At 39.7% G+C, this 22,411-nt stretch overlaps 1 pseudogene; it reads left to right on the forward strand.

The window, feature by feature from the left end:
* Positions 1-21,431, forward strand: part of LOC102190669 — a 61,244-nt pseudogene extending 39,813 nt beyond the window's left edge.
* Positions 21,432-22,411: the final 980 nt, after the last annotated feature.

Raw genomic sequence — 22,411 nt, forward strand, 5'->3', positions numbered from 1 at the left:
TCCTTTTCTCTCTTTCCAGTATCTTCTTCTGCATCCCCTCAGCTTTTGGCATTCTTCATGTCACCTCCGACTGTGTTCACGTGGGCATGGCTGGCTCATAATTTTAAATGACTAGTGCTAGGTGGATAAGCAAGTAGATTCTCTGTCCTGTGGCCTTCACTCCAAGCAGTAATGTTTTCAGTGCTTATCCTTAGATTATTTTTCATTATCCTTATTTTTTGCAACCTATCTGAACTTCTCTGGCCTACCCAAATCTCTCAGCTTAGAAATCCCTGAAGACCTGGCTATTCTTTAAAATTTTAATTCTTATTTTTAGTTAAGTGGGAACTACATGGGCTTCTGTGGTGGCTCAGAGAGTAAAGAATCTGCCTGCAATGCGGGAGGCCTGGGTTCGATCCCTGGGTTGGGAAGATTCCTTGAGGAGGGCCTGGCAACGCATTCCAGTATTCTTGCCTGGAGAATCCCTGTGGACAGAAGAGCTTGGTGGGCTACGGTGCATGGGGTCACAAAGAGTCAGACCCGACTGAGCGACTAAGCACAGCACACAGCACAGGGACTACATATGTCTTCTGGTAGATAAGTATTTTTAATTCCACTATTTTGAAAGAAACAATGTATTGTAGAGGAAGGGGCATTGAGCTCGATGTGTGTGTGGTAAGTCACTTCAGGTGTGTCCGACTCTGCAAACATATGGTCTGTCCCTTGTCCATAGCATTCTCCGGGCAAGAATCCTGGAGTAGGTTGCCATGCTCTTCTTCAGGGAATCTTCTGGATCCAGGGATTGAACCCATGTCTCTTATGACTCCTGCACTGGTAAGCAGATTCTTTACCACTAGTGCCACCTGGGACGCCCATTGACCTGGGAACCAGTGCTAACTTAGCTGTTAACTACCCATGTGACTTGGGTAACATTAGTTCAGCTCAATTGCTGAGTCATGTCTGACTCTTTGCAACTCAGTGGACTGCTGCACACCAGGCTTCCCTGTCCATGACCAACTCCTGGAGCTTGTTCAAACTCATGTCCATTGAGTGCTGCCCTCAATATGCCAGCAAATTTGGAAAACGCATCAGTGGCCACAAGACTGGGTAAGCTTAGAGTAGTCACTAATTTCGATCAGTCTCCGTTTCCTTATATAAAAAGAAATATCCACATCAGTCTGTGTGGTTTTTAAATTCACATTCAATAGATAATTTACAATGTCAGAAATTTATCTTTCTTTCACACAGATTGCATCTGAAATGTGAAATTCGGTGCATGTCAGAGAGAGTAGAGTATGTACTGGACAGGAGCAATTAGATATTCAAGCAGGAAATAGGTTGTGTGTGTTGTGTGTTTGTGTGTGTGTGCATGCAAAACTGCATGTACAAATGCACTATAATGCCTTTAAAAATGATGTTGTTTTTTCATATTATATGAATAACACATGTTCTGTTTTGGTTATTTCTTCGTCTTCACAACCCCAAAACTTAGTGCCTTAAACAGCAACATTTTATTTATCATCTTTTTGTGAATAATTTGGCCTCAAATGGATGTTTCTTCTGGTTCATGTACTGAGACTTCAGTCATCTTAGCCTTCACTGGGTTAGAGAATCTGAGATGGCTCCACTTCCATGCCCTGGAGGGCGTGGCTGCAAGGCTGGACTCACCTAGGACACTGACGAAGTTGAGCCTCTTCTCTCCATGTAACCTTGGCTTTTCTCTCCATTTGTGATCTCTTTTTTCAGTTTCTCCATGAGTTTTCTACATGGTGGCTTACAGCTCCCAAAAGCACAAAAATGGAAGCTTTTAGGACTTTCTAAATCTTAGACTTTGTAATTTACACCCTGCCTCTACTGCTTTATTCTTTGGTTAGAAATAGTTACCCAGCCAGCCAAGATTCACAGGCATAGTTCTCTGAGGACCATCTTAGGAGATAAGCTATTTTATGCTCTTTATTTTAAAAAGAAGTTTGGAAAATACAGAAAATTGTAAATAAGAAAATAAAATTTATCCATGAATATTTTAAGATTTATTATGAAAAAAATTACAAAATAATATGCACCCTATAATACCACTTTGGATTAAAAATGTGTGCAGGTGCATATAAGCAAAAAAACCTTCAAGAAGAAAACCAAGAGATGACCCAGAGAGATGTTATGGGGAGGGAGGTGGGAGGGGGGTTCATGTTTGGGAACGCATGTAAGAATTAAAGATTTTAAAATTAAAAAAATAAAAAACTAAAAAAGAAAAAAAAATAGTTGTTTTTGTTTTGTGGAGTTATGAATGATCATTAGCTTCATATTTTTATTTATCTCTATTTTCTAACATTTCAATAATGCATGTGCATTACTTATATAAAACATGGAATCAATTTAAGTCCCACCATCCATTGATAACCACTATTAATATTTGGTGGATTTCTTCCTACTCATTAAACGTTCTTTGAAACATGATTTTGCTTGTTATATTATGTTTTACTATATAGAGGTATTATGATTTATTTAATCATTTCCCCACTGCTGCACATTTAGTTTGTTTATTTATTTATGTATTTGTGTATTGTTATTTTAAACAATATGATGAGCATTTTGTTACATATTTGACTGTATCCTTTATACTTTTCTTACATTAAAGAAGTGAAGTTTTGGGGAGAAGGAATATAAATTTTCAAATCTTTCAATAAATGTTGCCACACTACTTTCCAGAAAGTTATAAAAATTTGTTCTACTGTTTCATTGGCTCTGGTAGAAGCCCTAATCTGAATCAGGACCAATAATTGTTGTTGTTGTTCAGTCACTAAGTTGAGTCTGATTCTTTGTGACCCCATGGACTGTAGCATGTCAGTCTCCTCTGTCCTCCACTATCTCCCAGAGTTTGCTCAAATTCATGTCCATTGAGTCATTGGTGCAAATAGTTGTAGGTTAATTGAAAAAATTAAGGTAGGGAAAAAATATATATATGTGTGTGTGTGTGTATGTTTATTAATATATACAATACATGTATGTACACACGCATTGTAACATTTTTATTTTAACTTAAGACTTGTTGATATGTGCGTGTTCATTTGTTAGCCTTCTGCTTTATGGACAAGGATTTTTCTTTGAATATGCTTCCACTTACTCGATTTCACTTCTGTTTAGTGGTATGCTGATACACATTTGACAACCAACTCTCTGGAAAAAGAATAGCCCTGACTGTTGTGTTGATGCTTTCTGTGGTGTAAATACTCCCATTGCGTTCACTTTTAAGCTACTACCATGGCACTGAAAGTAGAATTGAAAAGAAATGTGTAGTGGTAGAGCATTACATTATATTTCCACTCTACAACAAGAGTACGTGTAAGTAAACTGAAGAATATAGATAACTGTAAAGTGTAAAATATAGGAAATGACTGATCTTCAGTATTTAATAAGTTTGTTTTAAAATGTAATTTACTTAAATCTAAGTTTGTATCACTTAAATCTAAGTTATTAATGATGACAATGTTTAACAACAGGCCCACCAAATCACTGAAAACTTGATAATTGGCCTTGTGAGCCAGTCCCAGCTGGCTCTTGCATACTACTGGTTTTGTCTTTCACTAAAACCACAGCATAATGCATCCTCTATGATTTCCAGTTTTGGTTTCTTTGAAGTAAAAGAGCAATTTAAAAAACACTTGTTATGAAATTTGAGTGTGGAGTCCTTCTGAATGTTTCTGACTCCTGTTCTCAACCAATCTTTTATGACTGTTTCACCCTCATCTAATTTGACACCTTTTATTTTATTTACAAGAAAACCTTTAAAAAGTAATTTATCTTCATTGAATTGCAATTTAATTTTCATGGAAATAAATCTTTTTTTTTCTCTTTGCATGTGTATACTATGATCACCATTTTATATAATATGCAAAGTAGACCTGGCATCAACAAGCTTGTGAATAATTAATAATACTGGCTTTTGGTGAATGTATAACTCAATTGGTGGGAGCCTAATTGCCCAGGTATCCACAACCATGAGAGTTTCCTGGTTATGTGTATTCAGCATGCTATGCGAATGGAGATGAGTTAGGCAAGTGCTGTATTTTGTACCTTGTTTCTATTATCTGAAGGACAGTTCTTTAGTGAAATACCTGATAATGAGATGGATAATGCAGATTTCTACTCTGTTCCTTTCAGGGAGAATTTATTTTACTGATTTGCTCATGCTGTTTCCCCCATGATCAAAAGGAATGATTTTTGAGGGCGTTAATGGGGCTTCCCAAGTGGTGCAGTGGTAAAGAATCTACCTGCCAATGCAGGAGATGCAGGTTTGATCACTGGGTCAGGAAGATCTCCTGGAGAAGGAAATGGCAACCCATTCCAGTATTCTTGCCTGGGAAATCCTATGGACAGAAGATCCTGGCAGGCTGCAGTCCATGGGGTCACAAAGAATTGGACATGACTGAGCACCACCATCCACCCCTGAGCAGAGTCACAGGGAAGGTGTGTTGAGGCAAATAGGCCCAGGAAACAATCACATCTCTGGTTCTATGCTCTCAGGGTCATTTCCACTGGGTTCTAGCCAACTGAGTTAATGAAGCTCTTAACATTATATTTCTCTTGACATTTGTTTCTTCTTCTACTTTATATTCCACTGAAGTGGTTATTAAGTCAAACAATGTGAGAGGTAGGATGGTCCTCATAGAGCAACTCCAATTCCCTCATTTTTTGAATTTCTCTTCAGCAATCCTACTTTGGGGCGTATATGCAGACAAAACCATAATTTGAAAAGATACGTGCACTCCTTTGTTAGTTTTAGAACTATTTATGATACCCAAGACATGGGAAACAACCTAAATGTCCATTGACAGATAAATGGATAAAGATGATGTACTATCTATTGATCTCTCCATCCAATGGAATATTACTCAGTCATGAAAATAATGAAATAATGCCATTTGCAGCTACATGGACAAACCTGAAGATTATCATACTAAGTGAAGTAATTCAGAAAGTGAAAGACAAATACACATGATATCAGTTATATGTGCAATCAAGTCTAAAATATGATACAAATGAACCCTTTTCCTATCTACCAAATTGGTACAGACTCACAGATATAGAGAATAGACCTGTGGTTGCCAAGGGGAAGGGGTTGGGGAGAGGGATGATTGGGAGTTTGGGATTAGCAGATGAAAAGTATTTTATATAGAATGGATAAACAACAAAGTCCTAATGTATAACACAGGGAAATATATTCAATATCCTATAACTAACCATAATGGGAAAGAAATAACACAGAATTTCTCTCAAACTCTGTTCTGGGTCCATGCTTCTGTTATGTTAATGTGTGTATTTTAGGAACTTAGAGTTGTTTGCTAACAAAGACTGTCCTGCAGATGACCAGCATTTTGTGTTATGTATGTATCTGGATGGTACCCTCAAATGTGTGCATGGATAATTGAGGATACTAATAGATAAGACACTGGAGAAGAATCTCCAGAGGTACTTATTAGGAACCTTGTTATCATGTTAGAAAGGTAAACAAGACTCCACTAAGTAAAAAAGTCAAGAGATATTTGTGAAACTTTCAGATTTCCTCTCAGTGTCAAGGTAGCCAAATGGCCAAAGGCAATCAGAAAGGTTAGTGACTATTCCTTTGTTTTAAGTAATTGTTGCCAGAGATGCCATTTCCTTCTTGGCTGGAGACTTCTTCATGACCTTCATAAAAGAGGTTTTAGAATTGTTAGGACTTGAAGCATGCTCTTTGTGTCTGTGTTACATACTTCTGTGATGCTTGCATTTTTTTCCTTTGCTAACTTTATCAGGCCAGAGAACTAATTTCCATCCAGTCAAAAAAAAAAAAATTATAGGCCATAGGCATTTCAAAGTGTTGACTTTAATAATAAATTTCAACTGTTTCATCCATCAATGCTATTAAAATTCATCTTCTTTCCAGGATCAGTATTTTAGAATTAGCTCAATAAGTTTGAACATTTTATCCTTTGACTTTTCCATACACAATTGCTAATTCAGTCTTATCTTTATTCATGTCATTCTCCCCACCAGCTATTTTTTTTCCTTATTAGTCATTCTTTTTAATTTTTGACAGTCAGGATTCTTTCAGAGTGAACCTGAAGTAAAGGTAAAGTTTTAGTACAGCTTAAAGGATTAGTCTAACCACTCTATGATACAGTCACAAGGTAACATAAAAAGTCATCCAGGCCCCTGCAGTGTTTGTGAGAGTAAATGCTCCCTGTTTATAGCCAGGGAGGCTTGCCAAGGGCAGCATTCCTCAGGACTAAGAAACTGGGGAAGAGACAGCCATTTGGGATGGCCTAATTGTGAGTCTCTTGAGACAAATTACTTTATCTTATTCAATCCTGTGGCTTTGAGGGTGTCAGAGTTACTTATCTACCAAGTCCCATAGTTACCAAGAAGCAGTGCCAGGATTCAAACTTGATTCTTTCAGGTGTTACATTCATCTTGTTTTTCAATTTACAGTTACTGTGACCCTGCTAAGTAGCTTTAGTCGTGTCCGACTCTGTGCAACCCCAGAGATGGCAGCCCACCAGGCTCCCCCGTCCCTAGGATTCTCCAGTCAAGAACACTGGAGTGGGTTGCTGTGACCCTAGTAGAGAGGAAATGCTGCTTTGTGCTGCTTTGATCTGATTGTTTGATTTTGTAAAAGCAGATTTGCAAGTTTTCTTTATAATGACTCAGACATTCCATTGGAGGTCTAGGCAAGATTGGTACCTGGGAGTCATAGGTCTGTTCATCTGCCCCATCTACTGAATAAGCCCTGATATCCAGAAACTGGTCTGATGCTCTCAGCTAGGTCTTATTGAGGCAGGAGTTAGATTTCTCCATTTCCCCCGACCCCTGATCCCCCCCAACCCCACTCCCCCGCCCCCAGTAAAGCAGTTGGAGATTCATTCCCTATTGACCAAGCGAAACTCCAAGACAAGAATAGCAGAACAGTTAAGGGAGGAGGCTGGGCCCTGCTCAGGCCACATGTTTCTCAAAATCAGGAGACCTCCCCGACTACACATGCATGGGAAAAGGCTCATTGGAGGCTCTACCCATATGCCTTTTTGGTAAAATCCATCTTTGCTAAGAGATTGCTGTGCACACATGGGAGGATCCTGAGATACACCAAATATGAACTGTGAACTAGGAAATTAAAATGATTGGCCAAAGGAAATGTGGAAGAAATGCCCCATAAAAGTAATTCAAACCGCCACGAGGGTGTGACTCAGGGAGTTTCCCTCTGAGTCTGTCCATGTGTATTTCCGCATGTACTGTACTCTTTTCTTTCCTAGTAAATACTTTACTTGCTTTGCTACTTTCTGTCTTTGTCGAAATTCTTTTCTGGAAAGCCGAAGGGCCAGGGCTCTTGTCACTGACCACTGGTCTAGTGCCTAGGATCTGGTGCTTTCACCACCACGACCCAGCCTCAATCTCTGGCCTGGAACCCAAGCCCTGCACCAAGCTGATGCAGGCCAGGGCCACCCGAGTTCATTATGTATACTACTTCAACTTGGACTGTGACTAACAGCTATATCTCATTCTGCTGTTGGAGAACATCACAGGACATGAACACCAATACGAGACAAAGTCACTTGGAGACGGTAATGGAGTGAGAATAAAACAAGGTCGCTGTGCAGTCCACACAACCCCAAATGCCTCTGTCTCTCTCAGCTACAATGAGCGATATTTATTAACCAATTACAGTTAACTCTTTAAAAAAAGATTTATTTGGCTGTGCCAGGTCTTAGTTGCAGCTCGCAGATCTTCAGTCTTCTTTGCAGCATACAAGATCTTTAGTTGTAGCATATGAATTCTTAGTTGTGGCATGTGGTATCTAATTCCCAGCCAAGGAAGTAACCCAGGCCCCCTGCATTGGTAGCGCAGAATCTCAGACATTGAACTGCCAGCGAAGTTCTGCCACTTCCAGTTAACTCTTGAACACCATGAGCTTGAACTGCATGGGTCCACTTATATGCAGATTCTTCTCCAATAAATATGTACTCCATGAAACACCAGGTGGTCCAGTGGTAGAAAATCTGACTTCCAATGCAGGGGATGCTGATTCGATCCCTGGTTGGGGAACTAAGATCCCGCATGCCGTGGGACAACTAAGCCTGTGTGCCACAACCAAGACCTGATACAACCAAATACATTTTTTTAAAAATGTACTCTAGTGCTATGTAATGTGCATGGGTTGACTCTGAGGATACAGAATCCTGGACATGGAGGACTTGCTGTATAGTTATATGTGGGTTTTTGACCACACGGGGGCGGTGCCCCTAAACTCTACACGGTTCAAGGGTCACATGTATAGACTTAACTTCATCCAGCCTGCTTCAGTTCAGTTCAATTCAGTAGCTCAGTCGTGTCAGATTCTTTGGGACCCCATGAATCGCAGCACGCCAGGCCTCCCTGTCCATCCCCAACTCCCGGAGTTCACTCAGACTCACGTCCATTGAGTCAGTGATGCCATCGAGTCAGTGATGCCATCCAGCCATCTCATGCTGGGTCGTCCCCTTCTCCTCCTGCCCCCAATCCCTCCCAGCATCAGAGTCTTTTCCAATGAGTCAACACTTCGCATGAGGTGGCCAAAGTACTGGAGTATCAGCGTTAGCATCATTCCTGCCAAAGAACACCCAGGGCTGATCTTCAGAATGGATTGGTTGGATCTTCTTGCAGTCCCAGGGACTCTCAAGAGTCTTCTCCAACACCACAGTTCAAAAGCATCAATTCTTCGGCGCTCAGCCTTCTTCACAGTCCAGCCTTTTCTCCCATCCATACATGACCACTGGAAAACCATAGCCTCGACTAGATGGACCTCAGTCAGCAAAGTAATGTCTCTGCTTTTGAATATGCTATCTAGGTTGGTCATAACTTTTCTTCCAAGGAGTAAGCGTCTTTTAATTTCATGGCTGCAATCACCATCTGCAGTGATTTTGGAGCCCCCCAAAATAAAGTCTGACACTGTTTCCACTGTTTCCCCATCTATTTCCCATGAAGTGATGGGACCAGATGCCATGATCTTCATTTTCTGAATGTTGAGCTTTAAGCCAACTTTTTCGCTCTCCTCTTTCACTTTCATCAGGAGGCTTTTTAGTTCCTCTTCACTTTCTGCCATAAGGGTGGTGTCATCTGCATATCTGAGATTATTGATATTTCTCCCGGCAATCTTGATTCCAGCTTGTGTTTCTTCCAGTCCAGCATTTCTCATGATGTACTCTGCATAGAAGTTAAATAAGCAGGGTGACAATATACAGCCTTGACATACTCCTTTTCCTATTTGGAACCAGTCTGTTGTTCTGTGTCCAGTTCTAACTGTTGCTTCCTTACCTGCATATTGGTTTCTCAAGAGGCAGGTCAAATGGTCTGGTATTCCCCTCTCTTCAGAATTCTCCACAGTTTATTGTGATCCACACAGTCAAAGGCTTTGGCATAGTCAATAAAGCAGAAAGAGATGTTTTTCTGGAACTCTCTTGCTTTTTCGATGATCCAGCAGATGTTGGCAATTTGATCTCTGGTTCCTCTGCCTTTTCTGAAACCAGCTTGAACATCAGGAAGTTCACAGTTCATGTATTGCTGAAGCCTAGCTTGGAGAATTTTGAGCATTACTTTACTAGCATGTGAGAAGTGTGCAATTGTGCGGTAGTTTGAGCATTCTTTGGCATTGCTTTTCTTTGGGATTGGAATGAAAACTGACCTTTTCCAGTCCTGTGACCACTGCTGAATTTTCCAAATTTGCTGGCATATTGAGTGCAGCACTTTCACAGCATCATCTTTCAGGATTTGAAATAGCTCCACTGGAATTCCATCACCTCCACTAGCTTTGTTCATAGTGATGCTTTCTAAGGCCCACTTGACTTCACATTCCAGGATGTCTGGCTCTAGATGAGTGATCACACCATCATGATTATCTGTTTCGTGAAGATCTTTTTTGTACAGTTCTTCTGTGTATTCTTGCCACCTCTTCTTAATATCGTCTGCTTCTGTTAGGTCCATACCATTTCTGTCCTTTATCGAGCCCATCTTTGCATGAAATGTTCCCTTGGTATCTCTAATTTTCTTGAAGAGATCTCTAGTCTTTCCCATTCTGTTGTTTTCCTCTATTTCTTTGCATTGATCACTTAAGAAGGCTTTCTTATCTCTTCTTTCTATTCTTTGGAACTCTGCCTTGAGATGCTTATATCTTTCCTTTTCTTCTTTGTTTTTCACCTCTCTTCTTTTCACAGCTATTTGTAAGGCTTCCCCAGACAGCCATTTTGCTTTTTTGCATTTCTTTTCCATGGGGATGGTCTTGATCCCTGTCTCCTGTACAATGTCATGAACCTCATTCCATGGTTCATCAGGCACTCTATCTATCAGATCTAGGCCCTTAAATCTATTCCTCACTTCCACAGTATAATCATAAGGGATTTGATTTAGGTCATACTGAATGGTCTAGCGGTTTTCCCTACTACTACAACTAAGTCGCTTCAGTTGTGTCCAACTCTGTGCGACCCTGTAGATGGCATCCCACTAGGCTCCTCTGTCCTTGGGATTCTCCAGGCAAGAATACTGGAGTGAGTTGCCATTTCCTTCTCCAAGTGGTTTTCCCTACCTTCCTCAATTTAAGTCTGAATTTGGTAATAAGGAGTTCATGATCTGAGCCACAGTCAGCTCCTGGTCTTGATTTTGTTGACTGTATAGTATAGAGCTTCTCCATCGTTGGCTGCAAAGAATATAATCAATCTGATTTCGATGTTGACCATCTGGTGATGTCCATGTGTAGAGTCGTCTCTCCATCCTGCTTACACTATTGATAAGATTTCTTGATACACCCAGTCATAGAATTGTCTTGCTTTCTGATTGCTTCTAATCTAGAGGGAACTTCTGCTTCCTAAGACTTTCCCTTACTTTGCACATCCTAATCCCCAATTGTGTAATATGTTCTTTCTAACATCCTCTTCCTGAGATGTTCCCTTTGCTCTGTGTTCTGCACCATGCCAAGTAATGTGCCCAACTTGTTCAACACACAAGTGTGTTTTTGGTGGCCTTTTATTGAATAGAATTGACCCTAGGCTCTCAGGATATACAGGGACTGTTTGGCAGCCTACCTCCTGCTTGGAGTATCCAGTGAGCAGTTACCCGGATAGAGGTGGCCAGAATCCTCTCTCATCTAATTGGTGCTATGAGATAGAATCCAGGGTTTTTTAATGGACTTTCAGTCCTGATTTAAACTTCTAAGCATTGCCAGCTATAGCTCCACAGTTGGATTTCTCCACAGGGGAGGGGCTTCCGGTGGAATGGTGCGGTTAATGCAAATAACAGTGGACATGTTGTCAGAAAACTTGGCTTCCAGCTTTGTTTCCGTTGAAAAATAGCACTGTGAGCACTGTCAAATTGTTTAACCTCCTTGGGTTTCAGGGTTCTAACTTTAAAAGGAAAGAGCTGGACAGTAGAAGTCTCTGAGGGTGCTTCTAGCTCTAACATTTGGTGATTTTTTTTATTTGAAATCCACTATGGAGATGTCATCTCTTCTCTCTAGTAGGTAATACCAGATCACTCTGAGGAGTTTTGTGATGTAAGTCACCCAAAATGCTCAATTCTAAAAAGATATCTGAAGTATATAAAGGTATATTTTGTAATTTTCTTTACAAATATTTGCAGACAGATGGCTAGCACAATTGTTTCTGGTGTAAAAGCAGACATTGTTCAAATATAATAAGAACCAGATAAATCTGTGGGGATTCTCTTAACTCTGTCTCCAGAGAATCAGTGCTAAGAAGTCAAATTAGTCATTTTTATTTAGGAGATATAAAAAGACATATGGTTTCATGCTGTACCAGCTGTCATAAAATTTTGGAGAAAAGTGTTACTTACAAAGCTTCTAGGGGGAATGTTTCACAGAAGTATTTTAACCTTTATAGCTTACAAAATCAATGGCTTCTTTTTTTGTAAACTATATTTTGGGCCTAAATTCTCTTTTACCACAAAGGTTTATCAGAAAAGAAAACATACAGCTAGGGGAAAAATAATGAGACTACCTTCTAGTGAAGTACCTGTTTATATGTTGCTTTTTTTATGGAGCTAGGATTTTTTGTGTGAGTCTAAAATGCATTGTGATGAAAGGTATTCAAGGATTTGTTTTCAGGCAAAATAAGTATAATTTCTAGGAAGCTATGATCCACTGTTTAACCTTCATGCATAGTATGAATTACAGTGGTAACCACAATGTGTACATACTTTATATGCATGCTTGAAAAATCCCTTCTCATATGCAAGGTCCTTCCGTTTTTTTTTGTATGTCTCCTCCCTTATCATTATCGAATTGTGTCTGTGCATGATTGTAGACTCAAAAGATCTTCCATATACTGTAATTTGTTCTTCTGACAATTTCTCTATTGTTTCTCATTTTCTCGCTTCTTTTTTTTTTCTCCTTGTTTATTCACCTTGCAGATTCAGGTTTTTTGTTTTTTTTTCTTTCCCTTTTTCTTCTCTACGTTTTATTAAAAGAAACCAGACGTGTAAAAGAAATGCAGGGTTTAAAACAGAAATCTAGAATCAGAGATTTACAGGTTTGTATACAAGAACCTATCATGGCAATTGTGGTTGTCCTCGTGCCAGGAAAGAAATGTATAATAAATCACACGAGACTAGGTTAATGAGAAAGTTTCTGGAAATAATCAGAAAAGATAGTGGAGTTCTCAAAAACTAACAGTAGAAATTGAATTATTACATATGAATGATGTTCATAGGGATAAATAATATTTGGAAGGTATTAATTAGAAAATCTATTGATTTTGCTTGCCTAAATTCCAAATTCAGTCTTAGGGTTGTCATAGCAACCTTAATACATTTCTTTGAAATGATTGGTTTTGCAATTGTAGAAAGCTTTTTATCAATTTTTATCATAAATTACATATGGGCCTTTATGTCTTCAGTTTCTCTGAAACAAAATTTCATTTCATTTGTCATCTTTTTCATTATACTAAGACTAAATTGCATTTTCTCACCTTGTACATAATATATTATTTACGAGTCTATCAGATAGTGCATTTGTTAGTTGACCTTTGCCATTAGGATTAGAGCAGTGGTCCCTAAATTTTCAAGGATAAAGATTTCTTTTACATATAAAAATAGTTTATGAGACTATCCCCTCTTCACCCTTGCCTCCATGAAAATAGCTATCATTTTCTGTTTTTCTTTTGTAATGTCTATGTGCTGTGCTGTGCTGAGTTGCTTCAGTCCTGTCCGACTCTTTGAGACCCTATGGACCACAGCCTGCCAGGCTTCTCTGTCCATGGGATTCTCCAGGCAAGAATACTGGAGTGGGTTACTGTGCCATCCTCCAGGGGATAATGTCATATAGTTTCTGTTAATTCAGGATTATTTTTAATGAATTTGAATTTAATTAATAACCATGAAAACTTCTGCATATATTAAAAATATTTGGTTAGTGGATTAGTATACACATGGATTGACAAGCTCTTCATGAGAACTGATTAGCATCTATGATTCTCAGATTGAGAATCACTGGTTTAGAGCTTGATACCTCTCAACTCTCCCCTCCTTGCTTTTTGTTGATTTAATTCCTACGTTGGTTCTTGGGACTAACTCTCCTAACTGAGCCTGTAATTTTAGGTGGACTGTTCCTAAAATGGCAGTAGTATGGAATAGCATTTTTGACCACACTCCTTCTGTTTTTGCCTTGAAGTTTTTTTATGGGAGGTGGGCCTGGGAAGGGTGGACAAAATGGTTGCCAGTTAATGGGAAACTGCAAGGGTTGGGTGCTGTGTGGTTTTCAGCTGAAGCAGGGCATTTCCTGCACAAGAGAAAATGAGTTGAAAAGAACAGGATTAGAGAGCCAAGGAAAATTCTGTGGGGGATAAGTTGGAGCTTAAACATTGAGAAAAGTGCAAACCTTAAGTCCAGGGGTAGAATCAGTGTCAGGATTGCTGAGCCAGTTGTTCAACAGTTGAATTTGGGAAAGACTAGGGTAACGATGACACCCCACTCCAGCACTCCTGCCTGGAAAATCCCATGGACAGAGGAGCCTGGAAGGCTGCAGTCCATGGGGTCGCTGAGGGTCAGATACGACTGAGCGACTTCACTTTCCCTTTTCACTTTCATGCATTGGAGAGCCCACTCCAGTGTTCTTGCCTGGAGAATCCCAGGGACGGAGGAGCCTGGTGGGCTGCCGTCTGTGGGGTCACACAGAGTCGGACACGACTGAAGTGACTTAGCAGCAGCAGCAGCAGGGTAAAAACAGGAGTGCATATGATACTGGTTTTTATTCATTTACTTTTGAAATTGATTCAGATCTGGCTGTTTGTTTGTAATAAATGGTGAAGGGCTGATTGGCTTATTGTGCAATGTTTTCCATTTAATCTTCCAAAGTATACTTTTCAGCTTTGATTAGAAACTGGAAGGTCAGTTTGTTCTCCTTTTTTTATAACTGATTACCTTAAGGTTGGTTTGGTTATATCATAGGAAGCAAGGTAAGAGGTGTTGGGACTGGAAAATCCATCTCCTGATGCATAATTCTCAAACCTACATTTTATATAGTTTTGGTACTATTAGTCCAAATTAAACCATTACCCTTTTCTTAAACCATCTCCTCTGGGTTTTCCTTCCCACAGAAAAGAATCTGTTTTCTCTCTACAGGCTATTTAGACAACTGCATCTAGCTGTCATATGACTGTGATCTATACTCTGACCCTTCTTTCCTGGTGTGGAAGCTGAGGAAGGCTTGGAGGAGCTCCATAGGGCTGCCACAGGAGTTAGAAGTATTCCTCTACCATATTTGTGATACACTGTGGCAGTGGACAAATACCAAGCTATCTGAATATAAAAGGGCAAACCTAGCAACGTGGGTGTAAAGGGGATGTCACATCAAGAATGCCAATGTGAAGTTAAATATTAATAGATTTCTTTGCTGTATCACTTATCATATTATTTCATATGACAATTTAAGGTGTGACTTTCCTACATGGGGATAAGTTATGTCTTCTTTTCCAAACTTACTTGATCATCGACTCTTTGACTGTTTGTTAGCGTGGGTGGTGGGGGTAATATCTTGTCAGACTTTAGTGGTCCACTAAACATGGCCTGGAGAGTACTGTCTTAATAGAGATAAAAATTAAAGTATAAGTTCTGTTCACTGTGCATTCATGTTATTTTTGAATGTGGAGAAGTGGATCTGCTTTAGAATGAGCAGAGCAAAACTAAGGTAATGTAATTTGTTAAGGTCCATGAGGTGACATGGCACATCCATGTGACATACTAAAGCTGTTGGATTTGCAGTGTTTCAGCCAATTTCAGGTAATTGGGTGCTAGGATAGTGGCCACAGTGAGAAGAGAGACATACCTGAGCCATCCTGGTCATCGGGGCAGGTTCTCTATAAGTATAAATAGAAATCCAAATCAATTTCAAACAAAACCTAAGTCATAGCAATGAGTTTCATAAAATTCACTTCTGAAATTCAAATGAATTCCTTTCCTTGAAGTACCACAAAGCACTTTTAAATCCCCAAATGTTCTTTTTGTATTCAGATCTCTCTTAGTGATTGGATTTTTCTAGCACAAAGAAAAATCATGTTTACTTTAAAAGGCACGGCTTACAAGTCCTATTTACATCACTCAAACTAGTAGGTCTGGAGGTGCTTTTCCTTAGGAGAATTTACAAATGCCATGGTCTTCTTCCCTTCTCTCTAGTCACCTTTCAAGGACAAAAGTCATCTTAATTAAGAGTTTCAGCTTGTAAGGTTGTATGTTTCAGTTGTTGGAATTAATGTCAATGTGCCTTCTGTGCAGAGACATCTGTTCAGAACATGGGTTACCCTCTCATTCAGTTAATTTATACTTGCTGGACTTGGTTGCTCCTTTTCCTCTCTGAGAATGTCATTGTTGGCTGCAGGCAAACTTCCCAGTTGAGAATATCATTCTATTAAACCTGTGTCTACATTGTTTCCTTGATCTTTAGCAGGATGAAACAAGAGACCAGATACAAAGAGCTCAATGTTAGTGAACTTCCTTAAACAGATTCTGTAGCTGGGAATCTATGGCCAGCCTCCCAAGAAGGCAGAAAATCTTCTGCAAACCCAGTTGGGTTTGAGATGTGTTGATAAGAACCTCCTCTACTCCCTCCCTTGACATTTGCCAGTATTTCCTTTGCTGAGAATTTATTCTTTGGAACTTGAAGATTTCAATCTTTCCAAAGATTTTTACTAAAATGCAAACACCCGAGAGAGGGGTATGATAAAGTTTCTTATTATCTAATAGCTTAACTGATTTAAGTTTAATTTTCTTGTCAAGTAGGATCCAGAGTAGGGATGCATCCAAGGATTGTATTTAACCTGAAGCTTAAAGAGGAGGGCTTTTTAAGGAAAAAGAATAAAGATTTACCAATTGAAAAAAAATTAGATTAAGGTTCTGGGAAGGGATCCAGGCAAGTTTAGAGGCCCTAAAGCTTCATTGTGTGCATGCTTCATTAGCTTCATGGTAATCCACCTCTAGTCTAGATTAGTGATTATCAAGCTTTACAGTATGTTAGCAGCATAAGGGGGAGGTTCCTTACAAATGTAGATTCTCAAGGCCTACCCCTTGAGATTCAGTCTCAGTGGATCTGAGTTGGAGCCCAGGAGAATCTGAGATATATCCCACATTTGGAGGAACACTGTCCAGAAAAGCAGAACACATAATTGGCCCTTGAGGGAGGACCTTGTCATCCAGGAATGAGCAAGTAGGAAGAGGCCAAAGATAACTCCAAAATAAGGCAGTGGTACTCATCGCTATATGGCTCCAGGGCCACATCCATAATCACTGTTGCCACATACGGCTCCTTTAGTCTTATTTTCCTCTGCACTCAATATACAAATTCTCTCAGATGTCCCCCAAATGAATATAAACCACAAAATGTCTCAGTTTTGTCATAACATCTGTTTCTTTTGCATATCTAGGACAAAACAACAGGAAATTCCAGGTTTTCTCAGAAAGAATCATTTTTATTATTTTTAATCATTTTTTAAATTGATGTATAGTTGATTTATGATGTATTAATTTCTGCTGTATAGCAAAGTGATTCAGTTATACACATACACATTCTTACATTCTTTTTTGTTATATTCTTTTCCATTATGATTTATCATAGGATGTTGAATGTAGTTCTCTCTGTTATACAGTAATACCTTGTTGATTATCCATTCTATATATAAAAACTTATGTCTACTAACCCCAAACTCCATCCCTCCCCTAACTCTCTCCCCCTTGGCAAACACCAGTCTATGCTCTATGTCCTTGAAGGAATCATTTTTATTGTTGAAACAAGGGCCCATATGCTGATTTATGGTATATGCCTTTCTCAGAAATTTTCGAGGATAGGTGAGATCTCTGACATGACTCTCTGCAAGGGGAACCCTATGTTTGTGTATAAATGGGAGATGATGAATGATTAGACAGGACAATGGACAGATGGGAAGTATACTCTACTTGTGGTTCAAGAGGTACTCTCCCATTCTTGGAAAATTGGATCAAGAGGCTGTTAAGAAACTTTCCCTAACATTTGGGGACAGCAGAAACTTCATAGTTATGTGTCCCTGGAATATAACTGTTAAAAGTTGATGGCTATATGGATACAGATATGTTGAAACAATACAATAAAGTGTAAGTTGGACAATGTGGATGGTGAGTATAAGGACAATTAAAAAAAATAAAGCATGCTTTCCAGACACCAAATATTGGTTGGTCAAAAAGTTCGTTTAGGTTTTTCCATAACATCTTATGGAAAACCCGGACGAACTTTTTGGCCAACCCAAAACTTCATGTATAATATCTTACTATGTGCTATAGGTTATAATAGTGTCATATTATAGATGTGGAACTGAGACCTTCGAGAAGCCTGCCTATATTCATGCAGTGAATAAATAGTAGAACTATGATGTTGAACTTAAGTTTTTCTGACTCCCAAAGTTCACTGTAGATGAAAGTGCTTGCTCTTGCTGGGCTCTCTTATACCACTAGGGAATAAATTTCTCCCTGTGGGAACATGATTGTGCTTAAAGAGATATGTATTTAGCTAGTATCACAGTAAGAGCCACATATGATAAGAAATGGTGCAGTTACTAAAGTCTATTATCATTTGGTGCTCTTATACACAAATCTGAGTTGCCTGCTGTATGCCAAAGAGTCATTGTATTACAGTTCTCCATAACTCAGATGGCAAAGAATCTGCTTGCAGTGTGGGAGACCCAGGTTCGATCCTTGAGTCTGGAAGATCCCCTGGAGAAGGAAATGACAACCCATTCCAGTTTTCTTGCTTGGAGAATTCCATGGACAGAGGAGCCTGGCAGACTTCCATCCATGGGGCTGCAAAAATCAGACACGACTGAACAACTAACATGCACACACATATGTGTAAAAACAGAACCAAGAGAATGTGTACATATATGTAAATAATTGTCATGAGGAATTGGCTGATATGATTATAGAGGCTGGCAAGTTGAAATTCTGTACTGTGGGCCCACAGGCTGGAGAACGAGGAGAGCTGATGGTGCACATGAAGTCCACAGGCAGTTTTCTGGAAAATTCTCTCTTGCTCGGATAGGCTGGACGTTTTGTTCTCTTCAAGCCTTCAATACAACTGATTGGATGAGGCCCAGTCAGAGGGCAAACTGCTGTACTCAACATTCACTGATTTAAATATTTTTTAAGTATTTAAATGTGTCAAACATTCACTGATTTAAATATTTCTTTTCATCTAAGTGAAAAGAAAGTGAAAGTGTTAGTCACTCAGTCGTGGCCGACTCTTTGTGACGCCATGGCCTATAGGCCGCCAGGCTCCTCTGTCCATGGGATTCTCCAGGCAAGAATACTGGAGTGGGTAGCCATCCCCTTCTCCAGGGGATTTTCCAGACTCAGGGATTGAGCCCAGGTCTCCTGCATTGCAGGCAGATTCTTTACCATGTGAGCCACCTGGGAAGCCCAATTTCATCCAAAACACCCTTCATATTGACTCATAAAAGTAACCATCATAGCCATCTAAATGACGGTCTTCCCATTTCCATTATGGAAGACCAGCTGTGGGGGGGCAATGGCCCTCCCAGAACGTCCACTGGAATCAGGTGCCTGGCATATGGAAGCTTTTTATAGTTGGCAGAGATCATTTGTTCCTGTTTTTCGTTATTCAGAAACCTAGTGATGGTAGTTCATCAGGCACTCTATCAGATCTAGTCCCTTAAATCTATTTCTCACTTCCACTGTATAGTCATAAGGGATTTGATTTCAGTCATATCTGAATGGTTTAGTGGTTTTCTCCACTTCTTCAGTGTCAGTCTGAATTTGGCAATAAGGAATTCATGATCTGAGCCACAGTCAGCTCCCGGTCTCTTTTTTTTTTCTTTTTTGGTGACCTACAGAGCTTCTCCATGTTTGGCTGCAAAGAATATAAATCTGATCTTGGCGTTGACCATCTGGTGATGTCCATGTGTAGAGTCTTCTCTTGTGTTGTTGGAAGAGAGTGTTTGCTATGACCAGTGCATTCTCTTGGCAGAACTCTATTAATCTTTGCCCTACTTCATTCTGTACTCCAAGGCCAAATTTGCCTGTTACTCCAGGTGTTTTTTGACTGCCTACGTTTGCATTCCAGTCCCCTATAATGAAAAGGACATCTCTTTTGGGTGTTAGTTCTAGAAGGTCTTGTAGGTCTTCAGAGAACTGTTCAACTTGCTTCTTCAGCGTTACTGGTTGGAGCATAGACTTGGATTACTATGATATTGAATGATTTGCCTTGGAAATGAACAGAGATCATTCTGTCGTTTTTGAGATTGCATCCAAGTACTGCATTTTGGACTCTTTTGTTGACTCTGATGACTATTCCATTTTTTTTAAGGGATTCCTGCCCACAGTAGTAGATATAATGGTCATCTGAGTTAAATTCACCCATTCCAGTCCATCTTAGTTTGCTGATTCCTAGAATGTCAATGTTCACTCTTGTCATCTCCTGTTTGACCACTTTCAATTTGCCTTGATTCATGGAACTAACATTCCAGGTTCCTATGCAATATTGTTCTTTATAGCATTGGACCTTGCATCTATCGCCAGTAACATCCACAACTCGGTGTTGTTTTTGCTTTGGCTCCATCTCTTCATTCTTTCTGGAATTATTTCCCCACTGATTTCCAGTAGCATATTGGGCACCTACTGACCTGGGGAGTTCATCTTTCAGCCTTTTCATACTGTTCTCAAGGCAAGAATACTGAAGTAGTTTGCCATTCCCTTCTCCAGTGGACCATATTTTGTCAGAATTCTCCATCATGACCCATCCGTCTTGGACACGAGAGTCCCTTGGACTGCAAGGAGATCCAACCAGTCCATCCTAAAGGAAATCAGTCTTGAATATTTATTGGAAGTGCTGATGCTGAAGCTGAAACTCCAATATTTTGGCCACCTTATTTGAAAAACTGACTCATTTGAGAAGACCCTGAATGCTGGAAAAGATTGAATGTGGGAGGAGATGGAGATGACAGAGGATGAGATGGTGGGATGGTATCACTGACTCAATGGACATGAGTTTGAGTAAATTCTGGGAGTTGATGATGGACAGGGAGGCCTGGCGTGCTGCAGTCCATGGGGTTGCAGAGTCGGACATGACTGAGCGACTGAACTGAACTGAGTAACAGTAGATTTCTTAAACTCCTGAGTGATTTCTGACATACTTTGTATTAATCACAGTACTGAGATTTTCATAAGATTTTTTCATAATTCTTATGTCTCCCCTAGGGCTTCCCCAGTGGCTCAGAGGTAAAGAATCCACCTGCCAATTCAGGAGATGTGGGTTTAAATCTCTGGATTGGTAAGATCCCCTGGAGAAGTAAATGGCAACCCACTCCAGTATTCTTGTCTGGGAAATCCCACTGATAGAGGAGCCTGGCTGGCTACAGTCTATGGGGTCACAAAGAGTCAGACACAACTTAGCAACTAAACAAGAAATGTCTCCCTTAACTATGACTTATCCTCCCTATCAATAGAATATCACTTAATTTTACATTTTTGTATATTTTATCACACTATTATAAGCTCTAATATAGGTAGTTGTAAAGACTTTACATCCCTCCCCCTACTCACCACCAAAGCCACTAATTTGTAAGCCACTTGATCGAAGGTTTGTTTAATTTATCTCTGTGTCCCTCATTACATCTAGCCTTAGATTTTCTCACAGTAGATGCTAAAAGTGTATTTGTTGGAATAGCTTGAAATTTTTTTCTGGGGCTCCAAAATAATGCTGACCAGTGCCTGCTTGAAGCAAACTGGAAAATAAACTTCCCATAAACTACACCTCTCATCAAGTATAGCCTGATAACTGAAGTGCTGGCATTTTCACTCTTGTTCCTTTAGGTCCCCCTAGTGGGAAGGTAGCAAAATCTCTTGGCTATAGGATTGTTTATACCATCCCTGCTAGAAACAGCCAACAGGAACCACCACCAAACTAAACACAAACCATTTGTAAGAATTAGATATATTTTACATTTTTTTTTACTTTGATCTAAGAAGGAAAGTTTCTCAAGTTTCTAACAGGTTTATTCAGCCTGTGTTCAAAGCAGCTTAGATTATTGGGTGGAGGCAGATTTAATCAGAGAATATTAATAGAAACCATGGCATTCCTTGAGGCATGGACCCAGGAAGTGCTAAGAAGAAAGCTATTTAGCTACTTCTTAGAACTTAAGTGGAGTGAGCAACAAACATCTTTCCCTCTTTCCTGAGCTCCATACTGCATTGCAGCTAAGCAGGGGAGCAGTGAAGATGCTGCCACCTGCCTCTGGCCCCAAGCATCTCCCACCTTTCTGCCTTACCCCCCTTAGACCTTGGCAGTACCTTCTGCTTTGGTCCTGACAGGTAGGTGAGTTTGTTTCAGTCTACCTGACTGATTTATGCTGCTTAAGAATCCCTTCAGCTTATGCTTCTAGTAGTCTGTATTTCAGATAAAAGACAGTGTTTTTGATTTTCACATTTCTCTATAGAAATCATCATTCTTCTCTTTAATCCCAATGTTTTGAGGAGCTGTCCAGGTATTATGTATGCATGTTTAATGATTTATATTCCTAAGACTTTGAATTTGTTCTCAACTGAACTATATCTGTTCTTTTATAGAAATTTATTTTATTTTCCTTCTTGTTTTTTAAATTTATTTTAATTGGAGGCTAATTACTTTACAATATTGTAAATTTGCCATATATTGACATGAGTCAGCTATGGGTGTACATGTGTTCCCTATCCTGAACTTCTCTCCCAACTCCCTCCCCATCCCATCACTCTGGGTCATCCCAGGGCACCAGCTCTGAGCACCCTGTCTCATGCATCGAACCTGGACTGGCAATCTGTTTCACATATGATAATATATATGTTTCAATGCTATTCTCTGAAATAATCCCACCCTAGCCTTCTCGAACAGAGTCCAAAAGACTGTTCTATA

The sequence above is a fragment of the Capra hircus genome, assembly GCF_001704415.2.
Source record: "Capra hircus breed San Clemente chromosome X unlocalized genomic scaffold, ASM170441v1, whole genome shotgun sequence".
NCBI lineage: Eukaryota > Metazoa > Chordata > Mammalia > Artiodactyla > Bovidae > Capra > Capra hircus.